The following is a 20703-nucleotide window of genomic DNA, read 5'->3' as shown; positions in this document are numbered from 1 at the left end:
GTTTTGGTAAATAGTGTGAAGGAATAACACTGTTTCTTGACCACCATCAATCGCCGAAGTAATAAACCTTTCCCTTCAAGTGGATTAACTCTTTACCAGCCAGCTATTGCATACACTGCGGCCGCTCCCTCATTCTCGGTCGGTCTAGACTCGTGTTAGTAGAAATCGTAGCTATGGAAACTGACTCTCTTCTCCGCTTCCCAGTGCCCAGGAGCATCCTCATTTTTCACAGGGAAGTCGATATGTGTGAAAACGCAATTGGCTAAGAATAGGTTAAAGAGAACGGTGGTAAAACACCAGCAGGTGCTGAGAAGTGATCAGGAGGCGACCCCTCATTACCGGATGTTTGCGTATTCCAAGGACTGGGAATGTCAGATCTGTACCACTCACCGCCTTTAACAAGATTCATGCTCAATGAATAATTTATCATCCAAAATCTCATAGAAAACCCGTAGGATTATGTGCTGACTGTCGTTGGGGACAGAGATGTAGAGATATATAATGTCACCAAGGGGGAGCGGCAAGCCAGGGTCGGTCGGTATATATCATCTACTAATTGTGCGGCTTTGACACCTCAGATCCCTCAGGGAGGATATAAATATACATCAGATGTGTCTGCTCGGAGGTAATCTGCTCTGTGGACGGAGCTCCTGATCTGGGATGAGGGATATAACACGCCTGGAGGTGGAGGGGATGAGGACATCATGGCTTCCAGTGTCAGAAATATGGGTCAGCAGCACCTTATGTCTCCCATATAACAGTACGAGCAAGGCCCAACTGTGACCTGTGTGTACAGTAGATACAAATATATAGGAAAAGGGATGACTTTTCTATGGTTAAAGTGAAGCGCCACCTTTTGGAGAAGCATATATGAGGGAATTACAATATGGAGGGGTAATACACCTAGGACACAAATCACAAATTAGGGCTACTTTAATACCTGCGCTTTCCCTTTCCGCTGTCATAGGATCTCAATAGCGGAAAGGGAAAGCGCTTCAGTTTTGTCCCCATTCATTGTCAATTATTATTTGGGGGGGACTTGAAGCACCACTGATTTATATTTTTTTTTTTTGGGGGGGGGGGGGGGTACTGTGGGCATCACTGAGTTATTTATTTGAGAGGTACTGTGCGCACCACTGATTTATTTTTTAGGGGGTATTTGATGTTTATTATTTATTTTAAAGTTATTTATTTGGTTTACAAATATTTTGTATTTATGCTAAAGTTCTGTGGTTATGAATGAATACTTGTGTATTTGAATTAACATTTGGTGTATTGGTGTCTGTGCGTGTTTTTGGTGGGTCATCATAACAGTAGCAAAATTAGTTATGACGTAGCAAGAAAAAAAATTTAATGGTTGGGGGTCACCACAACATGAGGAACTGTATTAAGGGGTCACGGCTTTAGAAAGGTTGAGAACCACTGCTGTAGAAGAAAGGTCATGCAGAGGCACACAGCATTATAAATCATGATACAGTGATGCCGTGCGCTCCTGCAAGTCCAGAATGGGGGATCATGGTCTCACACACAGAGCATGATTCCCACAATGGACTCGCTCATGTGAAACAGCTCTAAGAGCAATAGATTCTGGTAAAGTTCTGTTCACACTGTCATGTCTTCCCTTCATGACACAGCCATGACAGTCAGGGCCAGGCCTGAGGAGTGTTCGACCTGTGCAATCACACAAGACACACCGGCAGCCTCCTGTTGAAAGGGTACCAAAGACAACCACAAATCGTAATACTAACTGTATAGCAGTATTATTTAGACATTGTATAGCAGTATTATTTAGACATTGTATAGCAGTATTATTTAGACATTGTATAGCAGTATTATTTAGACATTGTATAGCAGTATTATTTGACTTTATTCAACCAGGAGTGGATCCTAAATACAGAAAACATACAACTTGTCATTAATTTGGCACAGCATCCGGCAGTCCGTGCGCCTGAACTGAAATCTACACCAGCCCCCAGCTGGCATAGATTTCAGTGTTCTACTATGCTGGAAAACTGGTGTAGAAGGTGATAAATGTGCCACCACCCCATCTTTGCCACGCTCCCTTTTTGAGAAGGTAGTGATGCCAGCGGAAAAACCGGCACATTCACAAAATTTTTGCGCAAGTGCCGTTGAAAAAGTTGCAAATGTGCAGTTTACATTGTTTTCACATAGCAAAATGACATGTCCAAATGATAAATCTCCCCCAAAATGTTTCTCATTCTGGAATCCACTAATGATCTTGGATCTTGTGTTGGTATTACTTGAGCACTGGATGGTGGCATTGTGAGACACAGTTACTTTCACCGTCACTGAATAGTATATTATTTTTGCAGTATATTGTGTTACAGGTATTTTATAGTATTTTAACTAGTAGGCAATAGCATGAAACTGTAACATGGGCACAATACCGTATGCCACGTTGGGCATAGAGCCCTCAAAAAATACCACAGCGGGCACCATCCACTGTGATGTTTGCTCTGATGGCAGCTATGATTCTTGTGTATCCCATTTACTTGTAATGGGTTCTGTAATGTGTTCTGGTATTTTCATTACAACCCTGACGAAAAGGGAAAAATGCCAATGTGAACAGAACATAGAGAGATGCACCTGACCTACAGGTTCATGTGAACCCTCTCTTCTGTGTCCTCACAGGGGCCGCTCTTATGCCCATGAAGAAAAAGCTTTCTATGCAATCTCTGAAATAAAAATAAAATTGAGGACAGGGTTCATGTAAATCCAGCATATAGGAGCTTAGCTGTAACAGTATTAGACAATGTATTTGCCTGAGCTCCAGGTTCACTTTGCGTTTCTTCAGAACATATGAGCGGAAATGAACATATAACGCCAAAGCACCTGCTACGTGTCATCATTACATTTGGGGTGGATTTACACATCAGATTTTTGACACGGATTTCAGTACAGATTCCGCTCTAAAACTAGGCGGCATCCGTGCAAAAACTGCTTCCCAGTTTGTGCAGCGGAGGCTTTTTCATGTGTGGTTTTCCAAATCATGGCAAAAATGGACATGTCCATTATTGGCGTGGTGACCGTGCAGACAACTCGGGGAAGCCTCTGTGTGGTTTAGCTCCATTCAGTGAAGCTAAGCCAAAATCAGGACCGTACCATTCAAAAGTAGTGTTTTTTTGTTTGGGGTAAGCAACAATGTCAAAAAGTTCTGAAAAGAACTGGATTGAAATAGGTTGGATCCAATGATGTCACCTATGGAGTAGAATTAAAGAATTACTTGTAATGTTGGGGATATATTTTTTATTTGCATATATATATATATATATATATATATATATACACACTGTATATATTTGGTCGAACATTGTAAAACTCAATGACTTTTCTGTCTGCTTAGAATCAGCATTGTCTCTAACTGCATTCTGTTTCTCCATTTTTTTACTATCCATATGGCATCAGTATGCCATCTGTTTTTCTTAGCCAGCAAAAAAAAAAAGTTTTTAGCATCTCCTAGCAATCATCGATGAAAAGCGTAACACATACGGATGCCGATCGTGTGCTGTCCATTTTTTTTCACTGACCACTTAACTTGAGTTGCTGAGTCTAACATGACAACTGTACTAAAATAGTGCAGGCTGCAACTTTCTGTGCACAAAGCCATGGTCCCTGAAGAAAATTGGACATATCGGCCCATTGACAGCACCCGAATGTGAACGAGCCCTTAGAGGTGAAGAGAATGTTCTTTGTAAGGCTAGTAGAAGGGCATACCAACAATAACGGCTCATACTGGCACTGTAATATGCCTTTAAGGGTCCATTCACATGTCCGCATCCGTTCCGCAATTTTGCGGAACAGGTGCGGACCCATTCTTTTTTTAATGGGGCCGGAATGTGCTGTCCGCATCCGCATTTGTGGATCTGCACTTCCGTTCGGCAAAAAAATAGAACATGTCCTATTCTTGTCCACAATTGCAGACAAAAAAAGGCATTTTCTTTGAGAACACACTGGAAAGCACATTGCCGGAGTCCGTGTTTTGCGGATCCGCAAAACACAAACGGACGCGTGAATGGACCCTAATAATGTCTTTCAGTTGTAAGAAGCATAGACTAGGTCACTGCTAGGACAAAGTAGAGCTCTTGGTCCTCTGTTTAAGGCCTCCTGCACACGACCGTATGGCTTTTTCTGTGTTTTGCGGTCCGTTTTTCACGGATCCGTTGTTCCGGTTTTTGTTTCCGTTGTGTTTCCCTTTCTGTTCCGTTTTTCCGTATTGCATATACAGTATACAGTAATTACATAGATAAAATTGGCATAACATTTTCAATAGATGGTTCCGCAAAAAACGGAACGGAAACGGAAGATATACAGATGCATTTCCGCACATCATCCGTATTTTTTGCAGATCCGTTTGCATACTGCAAAATACATACAGTCCAATGCATGAGCCCTAACACAGTGGTCTCTTGGTGAAACATATGGCAGTATAAAAGCTGCGCCTACAGCAGGGGATACAGGAAACCCCATTGCTGAAGGTCGAGATTATCACCATGGAAGGGCGGAAATCCACAGGGCAGCTGAGGGGATGTGACATTGTTTTCTTGTAATATGTAATTGGACCTAATGGATCGTGGATGGGACATGGTGCACATGCTATCTGATATACATATATATACATAATGAGGCTTGAAGAGCTCTTGGTGGCAAGACTGGTCAGGCAAGTCTTACAGCTTATTGTGCCAACTTGTACTCCTCCTTGGAATGGCAACATTTTCTTTTATAGGTACAACTCCTAGATTGTTAAACTCTTTTGCAGCTTAACACAATGTGGACAATTGCGAGCATTGTCTCATTATGTAACCATTTCTGACACCTTAGGCTACTTTCACACTGGCGTTTTGGCTTTCCGTTTCTGAGATCCGTTTCAGGGCTCTCACAAGCGGTCCAAACGGATCAGTTTGGTCCTAATGCATTCTGAATGGGAAAGGATCCGCTCAGAATGCATCAGTTTGCCTCCGTTCATTCTCCATTCCACTCTGGAGGCGAACACCAAAGCGCTGCCTGCAGCATATTTCTGTCCATCCTGGGATGCGGAGCCCAACGGATCCATCCTGACACACAACGTAAGTCAATGGGGACGAATCCGTTTTCTCTGACACAATAGAATTGACTTTCAATGGAGTTCATGACGGATCAATCTTGGCTATAGAAGACATAATACAACCAGATCCGTTCATGACGGATGCAGGCGGTTGTATTATTGTAATGGAAGAATTTTTGCAGATCCATGACGGATCCGCAAAAAACGCTAATGTGAAAGTAGCCTTACTTACCCAAGATGAGGCATTGACCTGGGTCAAATCTATTCATTCAATAATACAATCCAGACCCAATATTTCAGATTAATATTTACTGTATTTATCTATATGTTATATTTATTTTATTAGAAATATACTATATATATATATATATATATATATATATTTTTTTTTTTTTTTTCTTTTTTCAGTGTAAATATCATTTTGCGGAACGCCTGGCCCCTAATAGAACAGTCCCTTTTCTTGTCCATAATGGGGACAATAATAGGACTTTTTTTTGTGGCATAGCCATGCGTACATACGGACACGGAATGCACACATTTCCGTTTTTTTGCAGGCCCCATTGAAGTGAATGGTTCCGCATACAGGTCACAAAAAAAACAACGGAATGGACATGGTCAAAAAATATGTTCGTGTGCTTGAGCCCTAAGGAAAACTGCATTGTTACTGCTACACATTTGAACCTTTTACTTTTCATGTCAAGCAACACAGTACTGATAAAAGAAAATAAGAAAATTGGGGAGCATTTATGCAATTGGCATAAGAAGGTACTGAAACCTGTTGCATAAGCCAAATTGATCTGATCATTTATTGATCTACGACACGACACACAGCAATAAGTTGCATGAACCCATGTGGCTGTAATATACCTCCTCATTGCTGGGAATTCTTACAAGGGCATAATAAAGTGTAGTCACAGTACGAAACCAGAGCGCATGACCCCTAAGAGACATTACTCACCAGCCTCTAGACATTGCCTAGATTGGTGACAGCATCAGACCGGACCCCACACTGGTATTCAAAAATCAATTCCATTTTGTCATGTTACGGTTGTTACAATAGCAATACATTGTAATATCACCTACATTGTAAAAACATAGAGGTCATAATGATGCAGCAGCATAGCTCCTTAAAGGGATAATCCCATTTTAGACCGTTCAACCATTTTTCTTTTAATATATATATACACATAGTTCTTACAGCACTGTACATGGATGTTCATCACTATCATTAGTCTCACCAATCTGTATGTTGTTGGAGGAAACCCAATAACATACTAACCATCAATCCATGCAGATTTTGCCTTTGGTCGGACTCAAACCTAGGACCCCAGAGCTGCAAACCCTAAGTGCTAACCACTGGACAACCGTTCCACCATCTCTCTATTCTTCCTCTACCTGAATGCTGCGGCCAGTGACCACCTCACCAGGCAGGGTAGAGGTCAGATGACCCCCTAGTCTGGTGGAACCCATATCTGTCAGACATTTATGGTGTATCCTGTGGATATGACATAAATGCCTCATGTGGACATACCCCTTTAAATACTTTAATATGTTCAAGTTTTGATGAGCTTTGAGGCATGTAAAATATCTAAAAAAAAATCTCAATGTCTTCTGTTTAATCCTTGATTGAGATAAATTGTATTATTGTACAGCCTGGTTCTTGCTGTAGGCATAGGAGAGGTCTTGTACTAATGGTAATGTAATAAGTACTATTGAGCAATGTCTCACGTTTCCCTCCTTGTACTTCATCACTGAAGCAGCTCCGGTGGTTTTTTTTTATATAAACTGAGAGTTCAGATTTCTGGCATCTCCCTGTTCCTCTAAGCACACAGCTTCTTAGGGTGCGGCCACGTGTTCAGATTTTGAAGCCAAAATCAGGAGCGGATTAAAAAAGAGAAGTCACGTCTGTCCTTTATACTTTCTCTCCTGATTTGGGCTTCAAAAACTGCAAAAAAAAAACCTGAACCTGTGGCAGCACCCTTAGGCCTCTTTCACACGGGGAGAGATTTCCGCGCGGGTGCAATGCTTTGCACCCGCACTAAATCCGGACTCATTCACTTCTATGGGGCTGTGCACATAAGCGGTGAATTTCACGCATCACTTGTGCATTCACAGCATGCTCTATTTTGTGCGTTTTTTACGTAACGCAGGCCCCATAGAAGCGAATGGGGCTGCGTGAAAATCGCAAGCATCCGCAAGCAAGTGAGGATGCGGTGCGATTTTCACGCACGGTTGCTAGGAGACGATCGGGATGGGGACCCAATCATTATTATTTTCCCTTATAACATGGTTATAAGGGAAAATAATAGCATTCTGAATACAGAATGCATAGTACAATAGCGCTGGAGGGGTTAAATTTTTTTTTATAATAATTTAACTCACCTTAATCCACTTGTTCGCGCAGCCGGCTTCTCTTCTGTCTTCATCTGTGAGGAATAGGACCTTTGATGACGTCATGGTGATGGACCATGTGATGAACGCAGTGATGTCATCAAAGGTCCTTTGCCTCACAGATGAAGACAGAAGAGATGTCGGCTGCGCGAACAAGTGGATTAAGGTGAGTTAAATTTTTTTATTTTTTTTTTAACCCCTCCAGCCCTATTGTACTATGCATTCTGTATTCAGAATGCTATTGTTTTCCCTTATAACCATGTTATAAGGGGAAATAATAATGATTGGGTCATCTACACAACCTTGAACCCAAACCTGAACTTCTGTGAAGAAGTTCAGGTCTGGGTACCACAGTCAGTTTTTTATCACGCGCGTGCAAAACGCATTGCACCCGCGTGATAAAAACTAAACAACGGAACGCAATCGCAGTCAAAACCTACTCACGCGGGTTTGCCGCAACGCATCCGGACCTTATCCGGACACGCTCGTGTGAAAGAGGCCTTAGGCCTGATGCACACGGCCATTGCCCGGAATACGGAAGGTGCAGTGCGGAACAGAGTGCTTCCGTGGGTTTCTCTCCGTGCCTCCGTACCAAAAAAAATTAGAACATGTTCTATTTTTTTGCAGTGCGGATGGATCACGGACCCATTCAAGTTGAGTGGTTCTGGATCCGTCTGCGGAATCCGCACAGATGGTGCCCGTGCACTGGGGACCGCAAATTGCGCTTCCCGATGCACGGAATGGCCGAGCAACGGCAGTGTGCATGAGGCCCTAGTGGAACAAATAGAATATATGTAGTTTTATCAAGGATTGGAAATACAATCCAACCGTGGAAGAGGTAGTAATTAGGTACCACTTGGAACCGAACCTGAGTTCGGGAAATGTTTTTTTTACAGTACAAAATAAATTTATGAAGTTATTACCCGAAGTCTCACGAGAATTTGCGAAATAATAACTTCGGCTCATCGGAACCAATACATTCTAATACTGTACGGTGCTCCGATGTTTCATCCAAAGTTGATTCGCTCATCCCTAGTAGTAATGACAGATACTATGAGGATACGGGTAGACATTGCGGCATCCGCATATGGCCGAAACATACAGTGGACAAATTTGAAGGTAATACCTTGCAAGCTTTGCTTGCAAAATCACACCACCATTGGCCACTTCATGTGGGCATCAGACACCCATGAACGCAGATACATTGGCCCATACCTTAATAAAGGGCTTGGTGCTTACCCCATAACAAATAGCACTCATAATTGAGCTGGCAATTAAAGGTGTTGTCCGGGCTTTTAATATTGATGAGCTATTCTCAGGTACCCCAGGTGCCAATCTGATATTGATGACCTATCCTAAAATGTCCACCGCTCCATTCAGTTCTGTTTGGGCAGCTCCATAGATGCGCGCATGTCCACCGCTCCCATTCTCATGATCAGCAGAGGCCCCAGTGGTCAGACCCTTTGCCAATTAGACACTTACAAGGAGATTTATCAAAACTGGTGTAAAGGAAAACTGGCTTAGTTACCCATAACAACCAATCAGATTCCACCTTTCATTTTTCCGAGCTCCTTTGGGAAATGAAAGTTGGAATCTGATTAGTTGCTATGGGCAACTAAGCCAGTTTTCCTTTTGACAAATTTCCCCCCTATTTCTATCTTGTGGATAGAAAATATGCTTTTGTAATGGGATAACCCCTTTAAAATGCCAAACTTTATGGACAAGAAGTAGGGTCAGGCCTCATGCACACGACCGTTGTTTTGGTCCGCATCCGAGCCACTGTTTTTTGCGGCTCGGATGCGGACCCATTCACTTCAATGGGGCCGCAAAAGATGCGGACAGCACTCCGCCCGTTCCGTTTGCAAATTGTGGAAGGCACATGGGCGGCTTCCGTTTTTTGAGGATCCGCGGTTTGCGGACCGAAAATACGGAATGGTCGTGTGCATGAGGCCTCAAGGTGACATTTCCCCTGCACACACCACCCGCTCTGTCCTTGCAGCAGAATAAAGCTCTTATTCTTCTTTTTAATAGGAGCTAATGAAATAATTGCTTAGTTGAAAGGATTATCTAATATCTTGCCGTGACATCAAGTACCAGCAGGAGCACTTAATATGGAGACAATTAATCAAAACTATCGAAAAGGGAAAAAAAAAACTGTCTTTGTTGCCCATAGCAACTAATCACAGCACAGCTTTCATTCTACCAGAGCACTTTAAGGAATGAAAGCTGAGCTCTGATTGGTTGCTATGGGCAACAAAGACAGATTTTCTTTTTTCGATGAATAAATATGATAAATACGGGCACAGGTCCTAATATTCACATCAGACTGAAAAATTTGACCACGTAGCGTCTCCTCAAATGATAATTCAACTCCACACATTTATTACTGTAAATATGTGACTTTACAATATCTGATGCTCACTGTGTGAGATGGGGAAACAGCTCTCCTTGTCTGATCACTGTGTCGATTAAATTCAATTATCTGGACTGACATTCTGCTGTTCGGCCACAAGATGCTGCTGTTTCCTAAACAATTAATTTCCATATTCATGAGAGGTGGAGTTACACAGAACCTGGAGAGGAAGAGAAAGGGAGCAGCCATCTTAAAGGGAGCTGAGACTGAGGAACTGTGTCAGCAGAGGATCTGACAGCATCCAGGTGTGGGAGCGTACATCAGTGACCAGAGCTGCAGCTTAGTGAAGCTGATCGTGTCCAAGACCCTGATCCTGTCCAGAGGAAGGAGGATTACTTCCAGGAACGCGATGAGAACTGAGGAGCAAAGCTACGTACACTGCGGGACCGCATGCTTGTTGGAGAGGCATTTGTTCTGTTCAGAGTCACCAGCGGATGCAGAGCAGACCCGGGTCGGTAAGATCGTGCACGTACCTCATTGCAGTGTTGGTGCCTAGACACTGAGACCAGGCCTGTAGTTAGTTAGTTAGTGTCTCTGTGTCAGGCCACAAGTGTTGCTAGTCCATTGCAAGGACTCCATAACTTAAAGTGACATTTTACACTTGAGAGCTGATAAATTTCCCACAAACTCAAGCCAGGCTGGCGTTTTGCTCAGAAGGAATACTCAGGCATGTGCTACAGGACCAATTATAGGAGGGAGAATACTGTAGGAATGCTCAACCTGCGGCCCTCTAGCTGTTGTAAAACTACAACTCTCACCATGCCCTGCTATAGGCTGATAGCTGTAGGCTGTTCAGGGATGCTGGGAGTTGTAGTTTCTGGAGGGCCGCAGGTTAAGCATGCCTGCTGTAGAGATTTGTAAGATTGTAAGCCGTTGTGCTGCACCGCAGGCTAGCCCACACCACACACCCAAACAATCATTCTTGTTTTTTTAGGGTATTAACAGGTAAGGTGTAGCAGTTTAGTTGTGCCTGCCAGTAGGTAAATTACCACACTTTCCTCCTGCATCCATCGGAGGGCGCCGCGCTGTGCAGCACAAGGGTCTCAGCCTTCGGGCTGGGTGTATGTAAATTTATTGTATGTTCCCAGCATTTGTGGTTGTGTTCTTTACCACGTTTAAGTAAAATTCGGTTTTGGCAAAAGCTGATGGTGAAGTTGCTTTCCTCGTTCGTGACTTCGCTGTATCCTGGGGAGCCCACCCCGCTACACAGCTTACAACTGTGACAAAGGTTTTGTCCACAATTCCTCTGCCGACATTTCTTATTTTACTCCCACGTGGTCCTGGTTGTCATGTGATAATCCTGTTGTCAGACCCTTTCGGTCAAGAGTCCAGCAGGAAAAAAAACAACTGGCGGAATTTTTTTGAGAGCCAGCACGTCTCGCCCTACCTTTGCTCAGATAGCTGGGCAGCACAGGGTGTTCTTGGACTTGACATACAGCCCTGACTTACTACAAGATTCTGGCTGTATCCTTTTCATGGGTAGGTAAGAACGACTTAGCTCCATGCCTCACCCACATTCTGCAGGTTGAGCACGCATACAGTGAAGTATGAAGCATGTGGACAGCGGCGCACACATGTCATTTGGGCGGTATAGAGTTTCTATATTTTGGAAAATTGTGGCTCTTTACAAATGATATAACTGACAATAAATAGATTTTCTTTACAGGGACACTACCATCAAATGTATCATCACATTAGCAGCCTATTTGTGAATATTCTATAGATTTTTATTTATTTATTTTTTAAATCAGGTGGATGGTTTTCTAGATTTAATGGGGGTCATTTATCAAACTGGTGTAAAGTAGAACTGGCTTAGATGCCAATAGCAACCAATCAGATTCCTCCTTTCATTTTCCAAAGGAGCTGTCCAATATGAAAGGTGGAATCTGATTGGTTGCAATGATAAACTAAGCCAGTTCTACTTTACACCAGTTTGATAAATGACCCCCAATGTGTTGAAGCCACTCCATGTATTCTACTTTCTGTCCTGACTCTTTAACCTTTGTTTGGACTTTTAGCATGGCAGACAGCCTCACTTAAAGGGGTTGTCCAAGTATTTTTACTGATGACCTAGGTCATCAATATCAGATCGGCGGAGGTACAACACCCAACTCTCTCAGTCAGACCCATAGAGAGGGAAGAGGAAGGAGTACATCACACATTATACTGATACCTGACAAGTATATCTTTATCAAGTTATATTACAAAAACAATACAGTCATCATAGTGTTATTCCGATTCTACTAACCTACTATTATACCAGTAGATAACATCTTCCCCTCACAGCAGCAGTAAACAAAAAAAATGGACTACTTATCTGTATAGGAGTTTTTATCTCTCTGTGCTGACTGCCACAGAAGTACGTTATTTTTGTATTTCATTTTCAATGGTATGGTACTGCCGAAACAAAAATGAAAACTGCCAAAACTTCTCTTAAAAAATAGTTTTAAAAATGACCCCTTTCTGACGCAAGTGTCCCTTTAACAATGAGATTATCTGAAATGTATTACTAAATCATTGCGTCCAGTGACTTAAAAGGGATGAGTTTTGTTGAGCGTTTCTGCCCCTGAGCTCATAGGGTATTTAGATGCTTCTCTTGGCAAAGGATTGCATTTTTGTAATATTTTAGCATTCTGCATCGTGTCCTGTACAAACCATTGCTCAATACTTCTCTGTACAACTGACACAAAATAAGACTGCGGTTTATACACTATTCAGTGTGTGTATACATGTATATACACTCACCTAAAGAATTATTAGGAACACCTGTTCTATTTCTCATTAATGCAATTATCTAGTCAACCAATCACATGGCAGTTGCTTCAATGCATTTAGGGGGGTGGTCCTGGTCAAGACAATCTCCTGAACTCCAAACTGAATGTCAGAATGGGAAGGAAAGGTGATTTAAGCAATTTTGAGCGTGGCATGGTTGTTGGTGCCAGACGGGCTGGTCTGAGTATTTCACAATCTGCTCAGTTACTGAGATTTTCACGCACAACCATTTCTAGGGTTTACAAAGAATGGTGTGAAAAGGGAAAAACATCCAGTATGCGGCAGTCCTGTGGGCAAAAATGCCTTGTGGATGCTAGAGGTCAGAGGAGAATGGGCTGACTGATTCAAGCTGATAGAAGAGCAACGTTGACTGAAATAACCACTCGTTACAACCGAGGTATTCAGCAAAGTATTTGTGAAGCCACAACACGCACAACCTTGAGGCGGATGGGCTACAACAGCAGAAGACCCTACCGGGTACCACTCATCTCCACTACAAATAGGAAAAATAGGCTACAATTTGCACAAGCTCACCAAAATTTGACTGTTGAAGACTGGAAAAATGTTGCCTGGTCTGATGAGTCTCGATTTCTGTTGAGACATTCAAATGGTAGAGTCTGAATTTGGCGTAAACAGAATGAGAACATGTATCCATCCTCTGATGGCTACTTCCAGCAGGATAATGCACCATGTCACAAAGCTCGAATCATTTCAAATTGGTTTCTTGAACATGACAATGAGTTCACTGTACTAAAATGGCCCCATAGTCACCAGATCTCAACCCAATAGAGCATCTTTGGGATGTGGTGGAACGGGAGCTTCGTGCCCTGGATGTGCATCCCTCAAATCTCCATCAACTGCAAGATGCTATCCTTTCAATATGGGCCAACATTTCTAAAGAATGCTATGCACCTTGTTGAATTAAGGCAGTTCTGAAGGCAAAAGGGGGTCCAACACCGTATTAGTATGGTGTTCCTAATAATTCTTTAGGTGAGTGTATATGACGCTAGACATTTCTACAGCTTCATATGTCATATACATTGATATCGCAAAATGGCCAAGGATGTGACCACAGGTCAGATAACTTCCACAAACCTTTAAGTTTTGTTAGATATCTTAAACTGGATTTACACAGCCCAATATTTCGGCTGACTATTGGAAATAAACGTTCCTACGAATGCTCATTCACGATAATCTGCCGCTCTAAAGATGCCGGAGATCACCCGGGTGAAATGATCGGAGGTATGGTCATTGGTCAGCTCAATCATCGTTCCTGGACAGCAGATCATGCTGTCTAAACAGTCTCTGCTGCCCAGGAGTAATAATTCTGTATGGGGACAAGAGATAGTGATCCCTCGTTCTCATACTACGGAGGAGATCACTGCATGTAAATGCAGCGCTTCAACTCCACTTAACGAGCAGCCGACTGTTGCAAAGGAAGGCTTCCTTTCCAACAATCTGCTGCTCCTGGTATAGTAAATGCGTCGTGGGAAATTGTGGGCACAGTAAATGTCTTAAGATGTAGAGAAGACTGCGGCACTCAATGTCTTCACAATATGCAGATTTTTATTCACCAACCATGCGACATTTTGACTCCTAAGAGTCTTCCTTTTGCTTGAAGAAGACTCTTAGGAGTCGAAACGTCGCATGGTTGGTGAATAAAACTCTGCATATTGTGAAGACATTGAGTGCCGCAGTCTTCTCTACATCTTATGATCTCTTGGAACTCGATGGGCTAGGGTTCAACACTGCGGGCACCGCCACGGATTGGATCTACTAAAAGTAAATTTGAAAGTGGTGCTGTCTCTCCCTCGGACTATTTTCACAGTAAATGTCTGACACGTGGGCAGGGGTGGACTGGGAACTTAAAGTGACCCTGGAAAGAAACCTAAAAGTGGCCCCATTTCATAGGCAGATCCAGATTGACAGAAGGCGGGGCAGCACAAAATACCACCCCAGCAGATCCAAATACCACAGTGCAACATAAAATACCGCCGTCCGCATAGTTGTATTCACCTGTCCTGAGGACAGTGATACAGTTGAATTCAGGACGCCAACTGTGGAAGTACCTGACACTCCTAGCATTAACTAACGCCGAGGGCATCAGATCATTATGTACCCAGCCGGTGGCCATAAGGAAGCTTCGGGCGGCCCCATGAGCATCGGCCCACCTGGAAATTTCCCTGTAGGTTTTATGGCCAATCAGCCCCTGCAGGGTGGAGGACCCCACCTATTAGCAGAACAGGAGTCCTTCAACCTTCCATTCTACATATCTTTTCCATAACTCTCAGACATTAATGGAGCCTGGGCCTGTTTTTCCTGATTGGTGAGATAGCTGACCATACACTTTAGATATTTATTAGTTATTACTGCTCTTTTTACTGGATCTGGACACTTTTGAGGGGACAATCTAGCAGGTATGGGAAGTGCCTAGATATCATCCATTAGATGGACGGGTTTAGAGTTTATCTTGTCCATGTTTCTCCACTTATCAATGGCTTCCTATTTGATAACATGCATGCTTAGGCTATCAGCTGGCTTCTGTCTCACTTTCGTATGGGCAACCTTAGGGTATGTTCATGTTCAACATTTGTCTATGACAAATCCAATGTGCATTTACACGTGGATCTGCGTAAAAAAAAACTGAAGATGACACTTGGACTTCTGAGGTGGACGTCACTCAAGGGGCTATCAGAAGAATGAGCTCAAGGACAATTTTTTTCTGCGACAGTTTTTTTCCCTATAATATATGTGAATGGGCACTTTTCACCTGCATTGGATGTGATAGCGGATTTCATGAGGATCGAGGCGAAGACGCTGGTCTTAAATCCTCATCAAATCTTGTCGTGTGAACAGGGGCTTAGAGATATTACATGATTTATCTCATCAGCTACAATACATTAATTATGCATGGTTTCATCTCTGGTAGGCCATTTTTTGCACAGATGGTACTTAACGGTTAACAAAATCTACATACTGTATATCACATTTCTCCCTCCCAGGTGGAATAGGAAGGCGCCATCTGTACATTTTCCAAGCAATCTGCAATTCATCATTAAGCATGAATATGTGCAGGCTTCTGCACTCCACTTGGTACTATGGTACATGTTGAAAAATGTTAAGCTAGAATTGGTGGAACCATGGCACTCAAGTATCGTGAAGCAAATAAATTTGCCTTTATTCAGAGAGCTCCAAGAATAACCAATAGGGGGCAGACCCTAGTGTTTTGGGCCGTCCCGATCCCTGTTCACAGCTGATTAGAAGGAGCAGGTATAGAATAGCTGATGTGTGGTGGAGCTATTCTATACCTGCTCTTTCTAATTGGCTGTGAACGAGGACCAGGATGGACCGAAATACTAGTGTCTGCCCCCTAACGGTCATATTTGGAGTTCTCTGAATAAAGACAAATTTATTTGCACTACGATTCTTGAGTGCCGTGATTCCACTAATTTTACTTCTTGGAGATTGCCTCCTGCTGAGCACCACCTCCACCAGGGCGCCAACCATAAAATCTCTACAAAAATGTTCAGCTACACAGGCCCTTTTTATATAACATCATCCATTGTTTCAACATGGCAGGCTTTATTATTCTACAAAACATAGAGGTCACTACAGAAAGCAACCACTACATGACATGTGTGCTCGGATGCATTTCACCTTAGTGACCAGATGTTGCACATAGGCAGACAAGACTTAAAGGGGTTGTCCCATGAAAATTATTCAACAGTTTTCAAACCAGCACCTGGATCTGAAATCTTTTGGAATTGCTTGTAATTAAAAATTTAGTTATTCAATAAAATGTATCTGTATAGCGCCACCTGCTGTTTTTTTCTTATTATTTCTTTGTCCTGCTCACCGATATGGCCGCACATGCTCAGTTTCATTCTTCAACTGCCTCCTGAGCTGTGATAGGGGGAGCTGAGACACGCCCCCTGAGCTGCAGCAGAGAAGACACTCCCCTTCAGCTGCCAGACTGATATAAATCTAGCAGAGCAATGAATGGGGAGATCTCTGGATCCATGTGAGGTGCAGGGCTGGTTCTAGCTTTGTTAGAAAGAGTTTGTCATGTACTATATGATCTCTGATTTTCATTTTTTAACCCCTTTAAAGAAGTATTCCAGTTGTTAAAAGTTATACTCTATCCACAGGATAGGGGATAACAATTAGATCAGTGGAAGTCCTACTGCTGGGACCCCCACTGATCATGAGACAGTGTACCCAGTACCCCATGGAAACCCCTAAAATGAATGAAGCAGCAGGTCATACACGAGCACAGCCGCTCCATTCACCTCTATGGGACCTCCGTAAATAGCGGTACTCTGCTGGCTCTGCAACTCCTGTAGAGATGAATGGAGCGACATTCCGCATGCCTGACCTGCTGCTCTGTGCATTTTGGAGAACTCCAAGGGGTATGGGATGTCCGTTCTCATGATCAGTGGGAATCCCATTGGTAGAAGTCCCACCAATCTCATATTTATCCAATACCTCATATTTATCCAACATCTCCTTTAAAAAGTAATTCCAATTGTGCCGTTCCTAGATCTTGTCCTATCTATGACGCTGGTAGCCTTTTTCTAAAACGTAGCTTTTTTTTCTTTAAAAAAGTTGATGAAATTAAGCCACTGCAGAACTACATTTTTTACTTTCAGCGTGCCGTCAGACTCTGCCTATGCCTAGACACCTCCCATGTATGAGCAATGGATCCACAGGAGCTCTCGGTGTAACGCTTTGCTTAGTAGGTGGGTGCTCAGAAAGTTGACTACGGGTAATGAATTATGCATTACATATGAAATATTACATTACGAATCCGCTCCATCCAATGTCATTATCATCATTCTGGTTCTGAATCTCATTTTCTATGCCCCCTTTTCAAATGCTTATGCTACGTTCGGCTTTACATCAATTATCACTGTATTATGGAGAACACAATTACTTCCATTCTTCTGGCTCCCGCTTGGGTTTTCCTAATGTCCTATAGATGAAATATACTCAGAAATGTCATGGCTATGCAAACAAGAATATGCTTTTTGCATCCTCTACCCGTACAGGAGAAGCATGGCCAACGCAGAATAGTTGCAAATAGAAAGGCACCTTGGCAAATCAAAGAACCACCAAGGACACCTATGTCGGTCATTGAAATCGAGCTTCAAAAACACAATTTAGGCCCAGAATTTTGTATGTGTTGATTAATCTAGAGGTGTTGTGTGCTCTATGACTATACATTGTACTGGATACATTGTACCGGTACCCTAGAATGTACTCAAGGTTGCCATTTTGAACTCAATGTTCTCTTAAAGTAAAAGTTCTCTTCGAATATATTGCAGTGCTCTATTGGAAGGATCCCCTCCATTCATCTAATGTAAGGTTTGCATAATTAATCCTTATGGTTTGAAATTAGTGGAAGGTATTTAACAGGCGGCTGGGGTTCATCACGTCAACAGGCTATAAAACCGAGCGTTAAATACAATGAATGAAAGACTGACAGGCGATGGCTAGCGACTATCATAGGAGTATACAGTGGTAAGGTGAATGCACACGTGAACCATGGAATGACCCTTAAACTGCAACGAGATTAAACTTACAGTACTCCGTAGGTTCCTGCATGGGTTCAGGATTAGGAGTACCTCTCCTGGAGCATTAAGGGTTAAGGCAACGCAAATTGAACAGGCATAGATGAAAGGCTGCTGGAACACGCCGGCAAACATTCAGGCACACATTGCTCAGCAGATGACCATGACCAGGGTTTAAGGGATTTAAATAAGGCTCATAAATAAATAACAATGCTGCAGCAAAAGGGTTTGCAGATGATCAGCTTTACTGACACCCTCTAACCAGCCCCCTGACCGTAGCTTCCTGTGACATCTTACCTGCTGAGTGACACTGCTCGGGGAGAGGTCCTTGTCACTGAGATGTAGCTGGAATCCACTCCCTGATGTAGAGGAGGCCAGAGATGTGTGGAAGGGAGACAGAAGGAGGGAAGAGGAGGAGGAGAGATGCAGAGGTGGGGGGAAGAGAGAGAGATGAGTGTGAGTAAAGGAACCCTGCCCCTACAGGAGGGAGAGGGAGGAGGAGGTGTGACACACAGGGGACACCACTCATGGACTGGAGGCCAGGGGAGAGAGATGTAGAAAAAAATTCTGCAGATGGAAATCTTGATCTTTTACGGGAATTAGAAAGCAGAGAGCTGTGGAGAAGATCTAGAAAGGAGGTGGTCTTTCCAGGGTGCAGTATAGAAAGTGAACCCAGCTGAGTGTGCACAGCAGAAAGGGGGAAGTGTCTAATAATTCACGGAAGTCAGCAGTTCAAGTTAATTTTTAGACAGTGAAAATCTGCAGCCTCAGACAATCTGCCACTTGTTCTTATCAGCAGAGCTGGAAAAGTGATATTTGACCCAATAAAAATAAATGCCAGGGTTTACAGTTTCTGATACAGGGTAGTGTCGCCCTCTGCTGACAATAGAAGGAGGCGCAACTAACAGAATTGAACGCAAGGAAAAGAGTAGATAGGGAATCATGTACAAAGTGCAGATTTTTTTAAATTTTATTCTAAAAGTTTTATTGATCTGCAGTGTGCGGACATCTCTGGAAGCATCATGCGGCCATCAATTTGATTTTTCTAATAAATTCCAGCAATTTTTCAATTATTTATCCTTGATGCAAGCCAATTTTACCTCTTTGGGGGAAAAAAATGTTTTTCTTGACGCCACAAAGGTAGATAGTATTGTTTGTAGTTGTTTTTGCCAGTGATGATATTCTGTGTCCTTATGTTTCTAAAGGACACGTAAAAATGCAAAGAGGGAACTTACTGGTGCTTCATATTCCAGTCTTAAACAAAAAAAATTGGTGTAGAGCCTCATTTGCATATGTTAAAACATCATATTTCTCTGCAATGCGGGCACTTATGAACATGGGACCAACACAGATGTCTTCAGCTGCCAAGTGCACATGTAACAGGTCAGCCAGTGTCATAGGTACAAAACTGCTGACAGATGCCCTTTAAGTGTGTTTGTTGGAGGCCCGATCCCTCCAGCTAAACTCTACCACTTTTGAGTGTTGAGAAAAAGTGTAAAATAGTAAAAAAAAAAAAAAGGCAAAAGATGAATTAATAAATTTCCCTCAGTTTTTTATCAAGTTGGCTACAGAAATAAAAATACTATTGGCTGATGCTTTACAATTGCTTGTATTTGATATCTGCACAATCTTTTCTTCTTGATATTATAGTGAAGATGGAGTTGATATCAGATACCTATTGAGGAATGGAATGTGAGTCTGATCTAATTTGGGTGTTGGGTCCAGAAACTTAACCTGGAAGGGTCGATGGACTGCACATAAGATAATATTAGCAAGTATACCCAAATTATATACATTGCCTAAATGATGATTTTATACAATGTCGAAGTACCTTCACACAGCACACCACATAATACCACTATACAGTTCCAAACTAATAGCACCTGTGACACAGTGAGAGGTTTGGTCTGGGAAAACAGGTATTTTCCTCCCAGCATGTACTGATGGGCTAATTTACAGCCAGGTGAGGTCAAATACCGGACCGGATGTTAAATGCCGGTCCGAGTTTTGGCATCACCTGGCTGTCCTTAAATAGGCAGTTGGGTTCAGAATCCATGTCTCTGTGTTGGGATCTGGGAGCCTTGTGTCTGGATGAAGGCTTGCTACCTCTTTGGCGTGAAAACAGGTTGGTGCTGCTATCAGCAAGGACTCTTTAAAGGCAGAATTGCTGCACGGTGTGAATTACCACCAACACCGCAAGGGGACTTTTTGTTTGATTATGACTGCTTGTTTTGTCACTTGCCTAAAGTGTGAATAAAACACTGAACTGTTTGATCCAAAGAACTTGTTGCCTCTATACTGTGTCCGCTAATTCTGTCTACCAGAGTGAAACCCCACACACCATACAGTGCCCAAATTATAGTACCAAACAGTTCCCAAATAACATAACCATCTCACAGTTCCCAAAATATTAGTCATACAGTTCACAAATAACACAACCATGCACAGGGCCGGCCTTTGAAGTGTGCGAGCTGTGCGGCCGCACAGGGCGACAT

The 20703-nt window shown here is 42.7% G+C and overlaps 1 protein-coding gene across 1 annotated transcript in view; it reads right to left on the bottom strand.

Moving 5' to 3' along the window:
* SLC25A22 (solute carrier family 25 member 22) overlaps positions 1-18868 on the bottom strand; it is a 70724-nt gene extending 51856 nt beyond the window's left edge. Inside the window, exon 1 of the mRNA XM_040410448.1 lies at positions 18506-18868. The gene's annotated coding sequence lies outside the window, so the exon portion shown is untranslated. The remainder of the gene's footprint in view (positions 1-18505) is intronic.
* Positions 18869-20703: the final 1835 nt, after the last annotated feature.

This window comes from Bufo bufo, chromosome 10 (assembly GCF_905171765.1).
Source record: "Bufo bufo chromosome 10, aBufBuf1.1, whole genome shotgun sequence".
Taxonomy (NCBI): Eukaryota; Metazoa; Chordata; class Amphibia; order Anura; family Bufonidae; genus Bufo; species Bufo bufo.
The sequence above is the reverse complement of the archived record's forward strand: the minus strand, read 5'-3'. Positions and strand labels throughout refer to the sequence as shown.